This window comes from Galeopterus variegatus, unplaced genomic scaffold (assembly GCF_000696425.1).
Source record: "Galeopterus variegatus unplaced genomic scaffold, G_variegatus-3.0.2 Scaffold2449, whole genome shotgun sequence".
Classification (NCBI taxonomy): domain Eukaryota; kingdom Metazoa; phylum Chordata; class Mammalia; order Dermoptera; family Cynocephalidae; genus Galeopterus; species Galeopterus variegatus.
This window is the reverse complement of record NW_007728560.1, coordinates 75817-88770: the sequence shown is the minus strand read 5'-3', so window position 1 is coordinate 88770 and position 12954 is coordinate 75817.

Genomic DNA, 12954 nt, shown 5'->3' with positions numbered 1-12954 from the left:
TCCCAGTATTCCACCTTTCCTCTGATGGGCTGCTATTAGGACTAGTGGAATCGGCTGAAGTCAGGCCCCCTGTGTGAACTGCTGACACCCCCTGGACGGAGCTGGCTTACTTCTCAGATGGCCTAGACAGACATTCTAGACTAAAACAGAATTAACCAGACTCTAGCCAAATTAGTTATTTTTGAGGGGCAGGAATTGTGATAAAAGATCTCCAAAATGAAATCTGAAAAACAGGCTTTTCAGATAACCTTGGCTTCTTTCAATTGTTTGTCAGTGTACACACTTGGGGAATAAGAATTTGTACCCTGTTTAACATTGCTTTTTGTAGGTCATGAAATAAATTTTTCTTATTTTGTAGGTTATGAAACAAATACTTTTTTCAGGTCTTAGTGTACCATCATTTTGAAAACCATGGCAACACTGAAAAAGGAAACAGCGGTGGCATCTTTTGACATAACAGACCATCGTGACCCTCTTTAAGCCACTAACAACTGTTAGAGGAGACAATTGTGCAGGGAGCATATGTTAAGAGAAATGAAACTTATTAATGAATTAGTTCCATATGTATTTCCAAGAAGCAAAATTAGAATATTTTGAACAAGTAAAAAGTTTCGCAACATTCTCCATATAAACTACAGTCACTTAAGCCCTGCAAAGCTGATGGGCAATATGTTCAGCATCTGTTATGGAAACACGGAGAAATGGCTTCTCCTGCTCTGAATGCAACCTCTGTGGCTTCAAACTGCATGAAAACATTGTTTAAAAAGAAGTTCAGAGTCTGGAGCACTACTATTTATCATCATTTTCTACATATCAAAAATACAGCCGTTACCTAAGCCACAGCAAACTTTCACTTTAAAATTTTTATTCTCTGCATTTAAGCACAAACCCTAGAAACTGAGTCCCATTCCTCATCGTGGATGGTCCCAAGAGCTCTTTATACTTTGGACAAATGCTTGAACCAACACTGAAAGAATGCTCGTAGAATCTCCCCACCAAAACGTCTGTCTCTCTTAATTTGGAGTTGACAGGCTCTTCACACAGAGCCTGACGTGAGATGATGACCCAGCACATGTGAGTCCTCTCCCCCTATGTCACCATGAACCCAGGACGTGGCAGATGCTTCTCATCTGGTAGCTACTCAACGAATGTTGATTGATTTACTAACTGATGACAGAGGCGAATTCCAAGAATTACATTTCTCTGCCAATTCAGGAATCTCAACCTCACCAAGTCTACGATAAACACCATTGACAACTGCCAACTAGAGTAAAAGCCATCCTGATAATGCACCTTGCCTCTACTGCAGGCTCCCTCCTGATGGCTTGCTGGGTGTAGTCAGGGTCTGGGAGGACCATTCACAGCCCCAAGGAGAGCCGAGACCAGTGCAGGTGTGGAGTGCTGCACGAATGGCCTCTATTCTTCACGCCTCCCCGTATCCACAGTCCCTGTGGCTCCACAGTGGCTTCCACAGAAGGAATAGAGCATGCATCCCCATTCCTTGGCTGTGTGGCTTGCTTGGAGCACTAGGACAAAGAGAAGTGACAGTGTGCCTCTTCTGAGCCAAGGTCTTGGCAGACCTGGCATGCTCACACTTGCTTTCTTGCATTTCTGCCACGGCCATGCAAAGACCAAGCCCCCTAGTTCCAGGAGGAAGTGAAGAAAGGTCACATGGAGCAGGACTGCCTCGGCTGAGATGCCCCTGGTAAGCCTAGACTGTAAAAGGACCCATGGCCCAAGCAGGAGCCAGATGGCCAGGAGTCAACATGACAAAGGGTGAGCACAGCCAAGATCAGCCAAGCCAGCTGTGTGATCTCATCACTGAACGACTGTGGGTGATGCTCGCTGAATACCCAGGTGGTGGCACAGCAGTCGCCAGCTGATGCACCCGGCAAAGACATCCCAAAAGAATCACAGGATTCTGCGTGTTGGAGAGTGTCAGAAAAACTCAGCTTTTATCAAGTGACTATGGGTTTTGAGCATGGTTAAACTGACGTAATACAGATCTCTTTCTCAAAGCATTCCTAGTTGTTCAAAACTTTCATACCTGACGTATCTACACAGGTTTAATTTTTTTTTTCTTTCTATCTTGTTATCTGGGACACACACATTAGGAAAGATTTGTAACGTCTAAGCATTCATTTTGGATGCTCTCCCACAACTGCTAGATGGCTTAGCGTGGAGTTCTGTGGTTCACCCACACGTGGAGAGCAGCGAGACGAGCCATGCAGCTCCTGTAAAGTCCGCGCACACCTCGCCTCCCCTGTCCTTGCTGCCCAGCCTTTTGGAGGTCCCCAAAATGAAGCAAAGCCCTTTCTCCCTTCTTGAAAACCTGTCTGGGAAATCACACTTCATTCTTTTCCTTTTTTTTTTTTTTACTTGCCCTCTTAAAGTCCTGATTTGGCCTGAACTCAAGGCTCTGAAATGTCATGTGGGAAGCTATCCTGACATTTCCAGAAAGGAAAGACAGTGACAGACGCAGGCAGAATTGGGACGTGGGCAGGGGCAGTGTTCTAGTCGTCCGTATTTCTCCCTGTGAGAGTTTGTCACCAGCTCCTCAGCCGATCCCATGCTGGTGTGCTGCTCACTTTGGGCCCAGGCCTGCCTTCCTGAGCAGCGCCCTCAGACTTTGGAGCACAAATGACAATGTGGCACATGTGGCTTCACTCCTCCCTCATGTACCCACTACGGATGTTGCTGACTGAGCTCAGTGTCCCTTCCTCTAGTTCCAATGGACACATCCTCAGAATCCTTCCCAACACTGTTCCCACCAGCTGACAGTGTTCACACGTGAGCCAGCTCTGTCTAGGTCCATCCATATCCCATCTCCTGTTTGAGTTCATTAAAAAATAATGCACAAAACTCCTACAGGTTATCCAATAATTTGGGGATATCCACTATATCCTAGGTATTGTGCCAGGTACTGGGCATATGATAACAAAAGAGATAGAGCCAAATCCTCCAGCAATTCTGGTATTTTAGAAAGCTTTCAGCCTTGAGGCATTGGCTGAGCAATGCAGACTGTTCTGGTACTGTAGCAGGTCTATAAAAGTGATATGTGAGGTCAAGTCTTGCTTTTTGTGATCCACAAATTCTATTATTTAGGCAGCTACTGACCACAGTTAGGAGTAAGCTGGTCAGAGGCCTAAAAAAGCAGTCAAGTCTTACGCTGCTCAGGACACATAAATGACCAAGACCTGAGAAGTTGAAAACCTGCACTGTGCTATACATATGACTGCTCACCCAAACTACATGTGACCCATTTACCTGCATCTTCTTTACAGGAAAGCTAAACTTTATAGCTAAACTGCAATTTTTTTAATTAAAATCTGTTTTAAAATCAGAAATTACACAAAAGTTGATATAGCAGCAACTTTGAAAACATACACCTGTGAAACAATGCACAATTCAAATATGTAAATGATAAGTACCAAAGAGTGGCATAGACAATAAAACATGTAGGCGTTCAGGAAAGCCTAAGTGCTCTGCGGTAGCTCCTGCAAAGGCTGGATGGTACAGGCTGTCCCAAGTTGCTCCCAGGAACAAGGGAATGATAATTAATATCTGCTTTTATTCCCCTTGGGGAGTACAGGAATTTGTATAGATTGCCTTCCCAATGTCATTTTGTAATTTCAAAGGTAGGGACTTAGCCTGTTAATGGTCTACAACAATATCTCAAGCTGAAGCCAGTCTTTAGGAACTTAGAGGTAATCTAGCTCAATGATCTGCTAATACTGCAATGTTTTAACAACCCTCGCTGAAAGCATGGATGGATTACACACTACCTGCAGATTACACACTGCCTGCAGGAAGCCAGTCTTTAGGAACTTAGAGGTAATCTAGCTCAATGATCTGCTAATACTGCAATGTTCTGACAACCCTCGCTGAAAGCATGGATGGATTACACACTACCTGCAGATTACACACTACCTGCAAACTACACACTGCCTGCGGGTTACACACTGCCTGCAGGTTACACACTGCCTGCAGACTACACACTGCCTGCGGGTTACACACTGCCTGCAGGTTACACACTGCCTGCAGTGGAGCCCTGGGTGCAACAGAGCTGCCCGAGGGCTGGGAGGCAGAGTGGGGGCAGGTGGTTCCAGGCCCCTTTCTGTGCCTCCTATCCTACAGAGCAGACTCCCTGCAAGGTTTTACATACTGGTCTTCAGGACTTTGTTTAAAGAAAGAGCTTAGTAGTTAAACATCACCAAGTCCTAGCCTCTCCACGGGATTTTGACAAGGTTAGCCTGACAATTGATGGCTTATTGATTAAGGCACATGAAGACCTTGGGATTCACACAGCATTCACATCTTCCTCTGGGGCTCACATCTTCCTCTGGGGCATGTTAGGAAAGCATTCTCTAAAAAGGGTCCCAGAATGTTCTCCATGTGCTCAAAATGTCAACAGACAGCAGTCTCTAGATGAAGACTGGATTGTTTCAGAGCTTCTAAGATGAACTGCAGGATATCTGACCCCAGGCTGTGCCTCACTGCTGGGCTGATCTGCACAGGATGGGGAAGGAGGTGAGGGAGGCAGGGCTGGACGGTGGAGGCAGCCTTCCCAGGCATCCTGGGATGATGGAGGCCACCAACCAGGTGCCCTTCATGAAAGCTGTCCCCACCCTGTAATCTGCCCATCTTCCCCTTTCTTGTTCTCTCCCCTGGGTTGACTCTCTGGGTCTGAGCCTGATGCTGCAGACAGGATGCATACAATATGCACGGAGCATGGTTCAGGACCTGGGCTCCCCAGCCATGCAGCTTGGGCCACCAGCTGTGTGACCTTGAGCAAGTCATGCAGGTGGTCATGACTGGGGGGACAACAGAGGATCTCATCATAGGGCTGTTGTTTGGAGTGCATGAATGAATACATGTAGAAGAGAAGCTGGCACATACAGGTACCCAGGAAATATTAGCTATGTTCATATTTGTCCTCTTATTCCAAACTCTTGTCATTGGAGATGAAAACGTGGAAGCCAAGATTATTTCTCAAGGTCAGGAAACTGTTCGTCTGGTGTCAAGACTGGAGCATATGCAGCGGTGCACCCTCTCGCCCACCTGAGTCCCTCAGCACACAACTGCTCGGCGCGGGCGGGCTGTCATCCAGAACTTCTCTGCACCAGCAATTGTTTTTCAGGAACTTAANAGGTCACATGGAGCAGGACTGCCTCGGCTGAGATGCCCCTGGTAAGCCTAGACTGTAAAAGGACCCATGGCCCAAGCAGGAGCCAGATGGCCAGGAGTCAACATGACAAAGGGTGAGCACAGCCAAGATCAGCCAAGCCAGCTGTGTGATCTCATCACTGAACGACTGTGGGTGATGCTCGCTGAATACCCAGGTGGTGGCACAGCAGTCGCCAGCTGATGCACCCGGCAAAGACATCCCAAAAGAATCACAGGATTCTGCGTGTTGGAGAGTGTCAGAAAAACTCAGCTTTTATCAAGTGACTATGGGTTTTGAGCATGGTTAAACTGACGTAATACAGATCTCTTTCTCAAAGCATTCCTAGTTGTTCAAAACTTTCATACCTGACGTATCTACACAGGTTTAATTTTTTTTTTCTTTCTATCTTGTTATCTGGGACACACACATTAGGAAAGATTTGTAACGTCTAAGCATTCATTTTGGATGCTCTCCCACAACTGCTAGATGGCTTAGCGTGGAGTTCTGTGGTTCACCCACACGTGGAGAGCAGCGAGACGAGCCATGCAGCTCCTGTAAAGTCCGCGCACACCTCGCCTCCCCTGTCCTTGCTGCCCAGCCTTTTGGAGGTCCCCAAAATGAAGCAAAGCCCTTTCTCCCTTCTTGAAAACCTGTCTGGGAAATCACACTTCATTCTTTTCCTTTTTTTTTTTTTTACTTGCCCTCTTAAAGTCCTGATTTGGCCTGAACTCAAGGCTCTGAAATGTCATGTGGGAAGCTATCCTGACATTTCCAGAAAGGAAAGACAGTGACAGACGCAGGCAGAATTGGGACGTGGGCAGGGGCAGTGTTCTAGTCGTCCGTATTTCTCCCTGTGAGAGTTTGTCACCAGCTCCTCAGCCGATCCCATGCTGGTGTGCTGCTCACTTTGGGCCCAGGCCTGCCTTCCTGAGCAGCGCCCTCAGACTTTGGAGCACAAATGACAATGTGGCACATGTGGCTTCACTCCTCCCTCATGTACCCACTACGGATGTTGCTGACTGAGCTCAGTGTCCCTTCCTCTAGTTCCAATGGACACATCCTCAGAATCCTTCCCAACACTGTTCCCACCAGCTGACAGTGTTCACACGTGAGCCAGCTCTGTCTAGGTCCATCCATATCCCATCTCCTGTTTGAGTTCATTAAAAAATAATGCACAAAACTCCTACAGGTTATCCAATAATTTGGGGATATCCACTATATCCTAGGTATTGTGCCAGGTACTGGGCATATGATAACAAAAGAGATAGAGCCAAATCCTCCAGCAATTCTGGTATTTTAGAAAGCTTTCAGCCTTGAGGCATTGGCTGAGCAATGCAGACTGTTCTGGTACTGTAGCAGGTCTATAAAAGTGATATGTGAGGTCAAGTCTTGCTTTTTGTGATCCACAAATTCTATTATTTAGGCAGCTACTGACCACAGTTAGGAGTAAGCTGGTCAGAGGCCTAAAAAAGCAGTCAAGTCTTACGCTGCTCAGGACACATAAATGACCAAGACCTGAGAAGTTGAAAACCTGCACTGTGCTATACATATGACTGCTCACCCAAACTACATGTGACCCATTTACCTGCATCTTCTTTACAGGAAAGCTAAACTTTATAGCTAAACTGCAATTTTTTTAATTAAAATCTGTTTTAAAATCAGAAATTACACAAAAGTTGATATAGCAGCAACTTTGAAAACATACACCTGTGAAACAATGCACAATTCAAATATGTAAATGATAAGTACCAAAGAGTGGCATAGACAATAAAACATGTAGGCGTTCAGGAAAGCCTAAGTGCTCTGCGGTAGCTCCTGCAAAGGCTGGATGGTACAGGCTGTCCCAAGTTGCTCCCAGGAACAAGGGAATGATAATTAATATCTGCTTTTATTCCCCTTGGGGAGTACAGGAATTTGTATAGATTGCCTTCCCAATGTCATTTTGTAATTTCAAAGGTAGGGACTTAGCCTGTTAATGGTCTACAACAATATCTCAAGCTGAAGCCAGTCTTTAGGAACTTAGAGGTAATCTAGCTCAATGATCTGCTAATACTGCAATGTTTTAACAACCCTCGCTGAAAGCATGGATGGATTACACACTACCTGCAGATTACACACTGCCTGCAGACTACACACTGCCTGCGGGTTACACACTGCCTGCAGGTTACACACTGCCTGCAGTGGAGCCCTGGGTGCAACAGAGCTGCCCGAGGGCTGGGAGGCAGAGTGGGGGCAGGTGGTTCCAGGCCCCTTTCTGTGCCTCCTATCCTACAGAGCAGACTCCCTGCAAGGTTTTACATACTGGTCTTCAGGACTTTGTTTAAAGAAAGAGCTTAGTAGTTAAACATCACCAAGTCCTAGCCTCTCCACGGGATTTTGACAAGGTTAGCCTGACAATTGATGGCTTATTGATTAAGGCACATGAAGACCTTGGGATTCACACAGCATTCACATCTTCCTCTGGGGCTCACATCTTCCTCTGGGGCATGTTAGGAAAGCATTCTCTAAAAAGGGTCCCAGAATGTTCTCCATGTGCTCAAAATGTCAACAGACAGCAGTCTCTAGATGAAGACTGGATTGTTTCAGAGCTTCTAAGATGAACTGCAGGATATCTGACCCCAGGCTGTGCCTCACTGCTGGGCTGATCTGCACAGGATGGGGAAGGAGGTGAGGGAGGCAGGGCTGGACGGTGGAGGCAGCCTTCCCAGGCATCCTGGGATGATGGAGGCCACCAACCAGGTGCCCTTCATGAAAGCTGTCCCCACCCTGTAATCTGCCCATCTTCCCCTTTCTTGTTCTCTCCCCTGGGTTGACTCTCTGGGTCTGAGCCTGATGCTGCAGACAGGATGCATACAATATGCACGGAGCATGGTTCAGGACCTGGGCTCCCCAGCCATGCAGCTTGGGCCACCAGCTGTGTGACCTTGAGCAAGTCATGCAGGTGGTCATGACTGGGGGGACAACAGAGGATCTCATCATAGGGCTGTTGTTTGGAGTGCATGAATGAATACATGTAGAAGAGAAGCTGGCACATACAGGTACCCAGGAAATATTAGCTATGTTCATATTTGTCCTCTTATTCCAAACTCTTGTCATTGGAGATGAAAACGTGGAAGCCAAGATTATTTCTCAAGGTCAGGAAACTGTTCGTCTGGTGTCAAGACTGGAGCATATGCAGCGGTGCACCCTCTCGCCCACCTGAGTCCCTCAGCACACAACTGCTCGGCGCGGGCGGGCTGTCATCCAGAACTTCTCTGCACCAGCAATTGTTTTTCAGGAACTTAAGAGACTTCAGTTAGTCGTGGGCTCTATCCTCCTATCAGCAGACAGGGAGCTAAAGCCATTCTGATGCAGACGGCTCACAAGCAGCACAAAGCTGGCGAGGAAGCACAGAACCCTCTCCTCACTAATATCTGCACTAAGCTTTATGGCTCTCCAGGGAAACTGTACTCTGACATCTTTATTTGGAGGGAAAATGTCAAAATGTTTTGTGCCTGTGAAACAATGTTTGATTTCTTCAGCAGTTTTCCTCACTGGTCTGACAATCATAAAAAATATTTGTGCTCAAAGGAAATATTTTCATATCCAGAACCTATTCATTTTCCCATCCTTTTAATTTATAAATGCTAAATGCTTCATATTCTGTACATATCACAAAGTAAAGCTACTGAGTCTTATTATCTTAACTATTTTATATACATTTTCCGCCTTTGAGGAGGTTTTCTTTTTAATGTATAGTAATCTTGTTCCTCCAGAAAACCTGAAATGAAAGAATAATATTAAGTAGAATAGAACTAGACTGTAAAAATGACCCCTGCCTTCAAGGACTTCATCACGACTCTGTCCTCGTTACGTGGAGTACAGTGAGCAATTGGGAAACACTCATGAAAAGAATCCACAGAGTCAGTGAGTGCTACATGACCTCAGAAAAGGAAGAATTCAGCAAGTGCCCATACGGTCAAGCGGGCTTTGTGGGTTTGCGTGGGAGAAACAGCCAACCATGGTGTGGTTATCAGGTGTCTAGACTGACTGCAGGTGATCCGCATATATCCACGGTGCAGGTGACACCAAGAAGTTAGTTCTGCATCTGCAAGCTGTGCAAACGTGGTAAGTTACAGCCAAAGGTAAATAGCCCCTCTCCCACGTGATTCAAAAATTGCCCCAAGCCACTAAACTATGCAGCTCAGGCCCTGGGCAAACAGGACTCTCAAGGCATCTGATTCTCCTTCCAGAGATGACTGTGCAGCTCTCACTGTGTCTGGAGGACGCCTGGATTCCCACCAGAGCTCTCTGTGGCATGGGCAGGGCTTCACTCTTCCTGTAGACAGAATCAGTCACCGACCACTTTGAGGAACTTAGGAGTCACACAAAAGCCCCTTGGCTCCCACTCTACCAGCTCCATGCAGTTACTGAACAAAAGATAACTTTTGTTAATTCAAAGGTACAATTGGCTCTCTGTAGATGGAATTCCATTTATTCAAAAAATACTTAGCTCTTGATTAAGGACCAGGTGTAATAAATAGCAAGGTACATGCAGTCACGTCTTCACAGTACTAACAGTTAAGGAGAGAGGGTAGAAAATTCTACAAACAGCAGTTGCTAGAAAAGCATTAATAGGATACAGGGTGGAGGGAACATTTCACTTGTCGTGGGTGATCTGTAAAAGTCTAAAACTGCTAAGAAAAATGACAATCACCTCCTGTGGCCCTACAAGTGAGTCGATGAGTTGGTTTTCTATAAGGTTCTCTCTACTGATTTTCTTAGGCCCATGGCCATCGCCTTGCTGTCTTCTCTCTGGACACTAAGGTCTCAGATAAGGTGGTTGAAACTGATGTCTGCAGGTTTCTCAGAGCATTGGTACCAGGGCATTAACTGTACTTAAAAATCTGAGATGATAGTTCCCCTACCATATTTGTCTACAACCTGAGGATAAGATGTGAAATTAATACCTCTGGTTGCTGAGAAGAGCAAATTTTATTATATTCCTGCATTCTTAAAGTATGAAATTAAATATAGAATATTTGATGGAATATTCAGGAACTCATCTTTCAGCTAGTTTCTGTACATTTTGTTAAGTGTCTTCAGCAGATTCTCTGCATGGTCCACTTTTAGCATTTTCTGTCTCTCCTTTTGTTTTCTTTCACTCTTGTCTAGAGATACGTCGTTGTGAGCTGGACTGGGGCCTGTGAGCTTTTCCTGGCCACTTTCCTAAACTGTGAGATGAAGGATGCTGGGTTACGTGGTGCCAACATCCCTTCCTCTCTCGCGTCTGTGACTCGGCGCAACATGACGACCAGGATACTGTTGTCTCCGCTGAGACGTCCCCATGGTGCCAGCCCTGTCTTCACCCAGTTCTCTCTCCCTTGTCTTTTTATCAGAAAAACTTCCGTGACCTCACTCTCTGCACTAAACATTCCCTGTCACTCCCTGCCCCTTCTTTCATCTTTCTCCTTAGCATTCTTCACCACCTGACAAGTGTTTGTTTATTTTTATGTTCTCTCCTCTTATTAAAATGTCAGTGGCGTGAGTGTAGACATGGCTCCTTTGTACGCTGCTACATTCTCAGCTCCCGAACAGCGCTGCGTGTAGTGAGTGTCTGCTAACCTGCCGTCGGATGTTTGATAAATGCATTTGCCTTATCTGAGTGTCACATTTCTTAATATCTGTGGTGCCTCAGATAAGGGAAATGCTGTATATAAATGAGCATGATCAGCTTGTTTGAATCCAAAACAGGTGCGTGTGTGCGTGTGCATGCACCTTCATCTTCAGAGGGAATAAAAAGACCTCGATTACAGGCAGGCAAGCTGGGAGCAAGGAAACAAGCAGGTGAATGCCTGCTTAGAGTAGGTGCTCAATAAAACACATGCTGAATGAAACTGCTTTAGAAACTTCATATTATTCACTCATTCACGAGATAAACGAGGCCTTACTGAAGGCCCAGAGATGGAAAATGGGTATTTAAAAATAGCATAGAGTAACAAGTCTCCCAGCTGGAGAAGAATTTCAGCTCAAAAGAGTTCGGGAAAGCACACTGTGAGTCAACACTTCAGAACAAGTGAGAGAGGGGCTGCCATCCGGAAGCCAGCCTCGTGGGGGGCGCAGATGAGGGGGCTGTAGGAGCTACACTCACCATCCAGTAGTGATTCATCCCCCATGAGGCTTCCTTTCCCTCAGCTCATCCTTGGAGGACCAAGCCATGGTTTCCATGACATAAGCTGCTGGGTTTCATCCCCTTGGGGTTGCAATCAATATAAAGCAGTACAGTACTAACTGTGTGTACGAACACACTCACATCACACAATGTTTATGCAATGTTATGTAGATGTAGACTACAGACACCCTGAAGTAGACACTGGTGTGGTTAAATGGACATCTGGTATGATTATAGGCATGAGAGAGAAAGGAATATTGATTATTACTTTTTTTTTTTTAATTCAAAGGGAATACTATCATTCAAAAAAGAAATTTTGTCACTTATTTCAGTGACCCCCACCATGGTTAGGGCATTTCCACTCTGCAGGTAATGCCAAGAGGAACTCAACCTTGATAAAACATTCACAGAAACAGTTTCCATACTTTTAGGACAACTATTTCTTTGGGAAAATAATATCATCATATCCATTTTGAATGTCTATTTTATTTATTATTCTTGCATTAAATTACTTTTTGTGACTTGCAGAATGTTTGCAAAAATTATCTGTTGGGGGTGATTTAAAAACTTGACAACCTAGAAGTTACTTAGAAGACTTGAAAGAAAATTACCAAAGAGGACCACCAAAGTAAACGAGTTTGAAGGAGAAAACACAGGTTTCGGTGTGTATTTTTCAGTCTGTTGTTTTTCCCCCTACAAATCATGCATAACATGCTGTCGATTAGAAATTTGTACACAAGAAGATCGCTTATTCCAACTAATCTTAAGGCCGTGTTTTGGGAGACTGAGGAAGGCCATGTCTGTCTGTGCTGGGATGGCCAGAAAAGGTTTCCTGAGAAAGAGACTGAGAGATGGAATGTTGAAGGATGAGAAAGAATATTCCCGACTTCTCCATCCCTACATCTTTCTAAGACTGGAAGAATTGGTCAGCTAATGAAAAATATTTAAGAGATAACAATTTTCAAAAGATATTCAAACATAGAACACTATTTTTTCATCCTAAGTAAATTACTTATCTCTTTGAGCCAGTACCAAGTAATACAGAAACAGATGTTTGCTACTTCTCGGTATTGCTTTAGTTTCTCCTATCTTCATGACATGTGGTCAGAGCAACTCTAGAACCTGGATCTGAGAGCTGGGGTCTCCAGTGCTACCCTGGTCCAGGGCTATGTGTTAATTCACCCATGGGACAGAAACAAGGGCCTACTGGGTGCCAGAGAATGAACTAGACATTAGATTTACAACAACATATGACCCAACCCAGACCTTGTGTAATATTGCCTACTTAGACACAAAGACCTCAGGGTTTTTGTTAATGCCCCCTTCTACTCTTAAATAAACAGCATGATTAATGATGCTGTAGAGGTTTGGAAACAGCAATGGTCCCTGTGGCCTGAGTCCACTAAAGGCTTCTTAGAGGAAATGATGCTTCATCTGGATCTTGAAGGTAGGTAGAAATTAGGTAAGAGTGAATACCATACCTCCCATCTGATGCACTTATTCCCTCTTAGAATTACCTTTTCTGAATTGCTTTCAATTGCTATATGTTAATACATGCTGATGGCACATTCTACAGAAAGCCATACAAAATATTATCATCACCAAGCACATCATCCACTAAATTACTGTATCACAT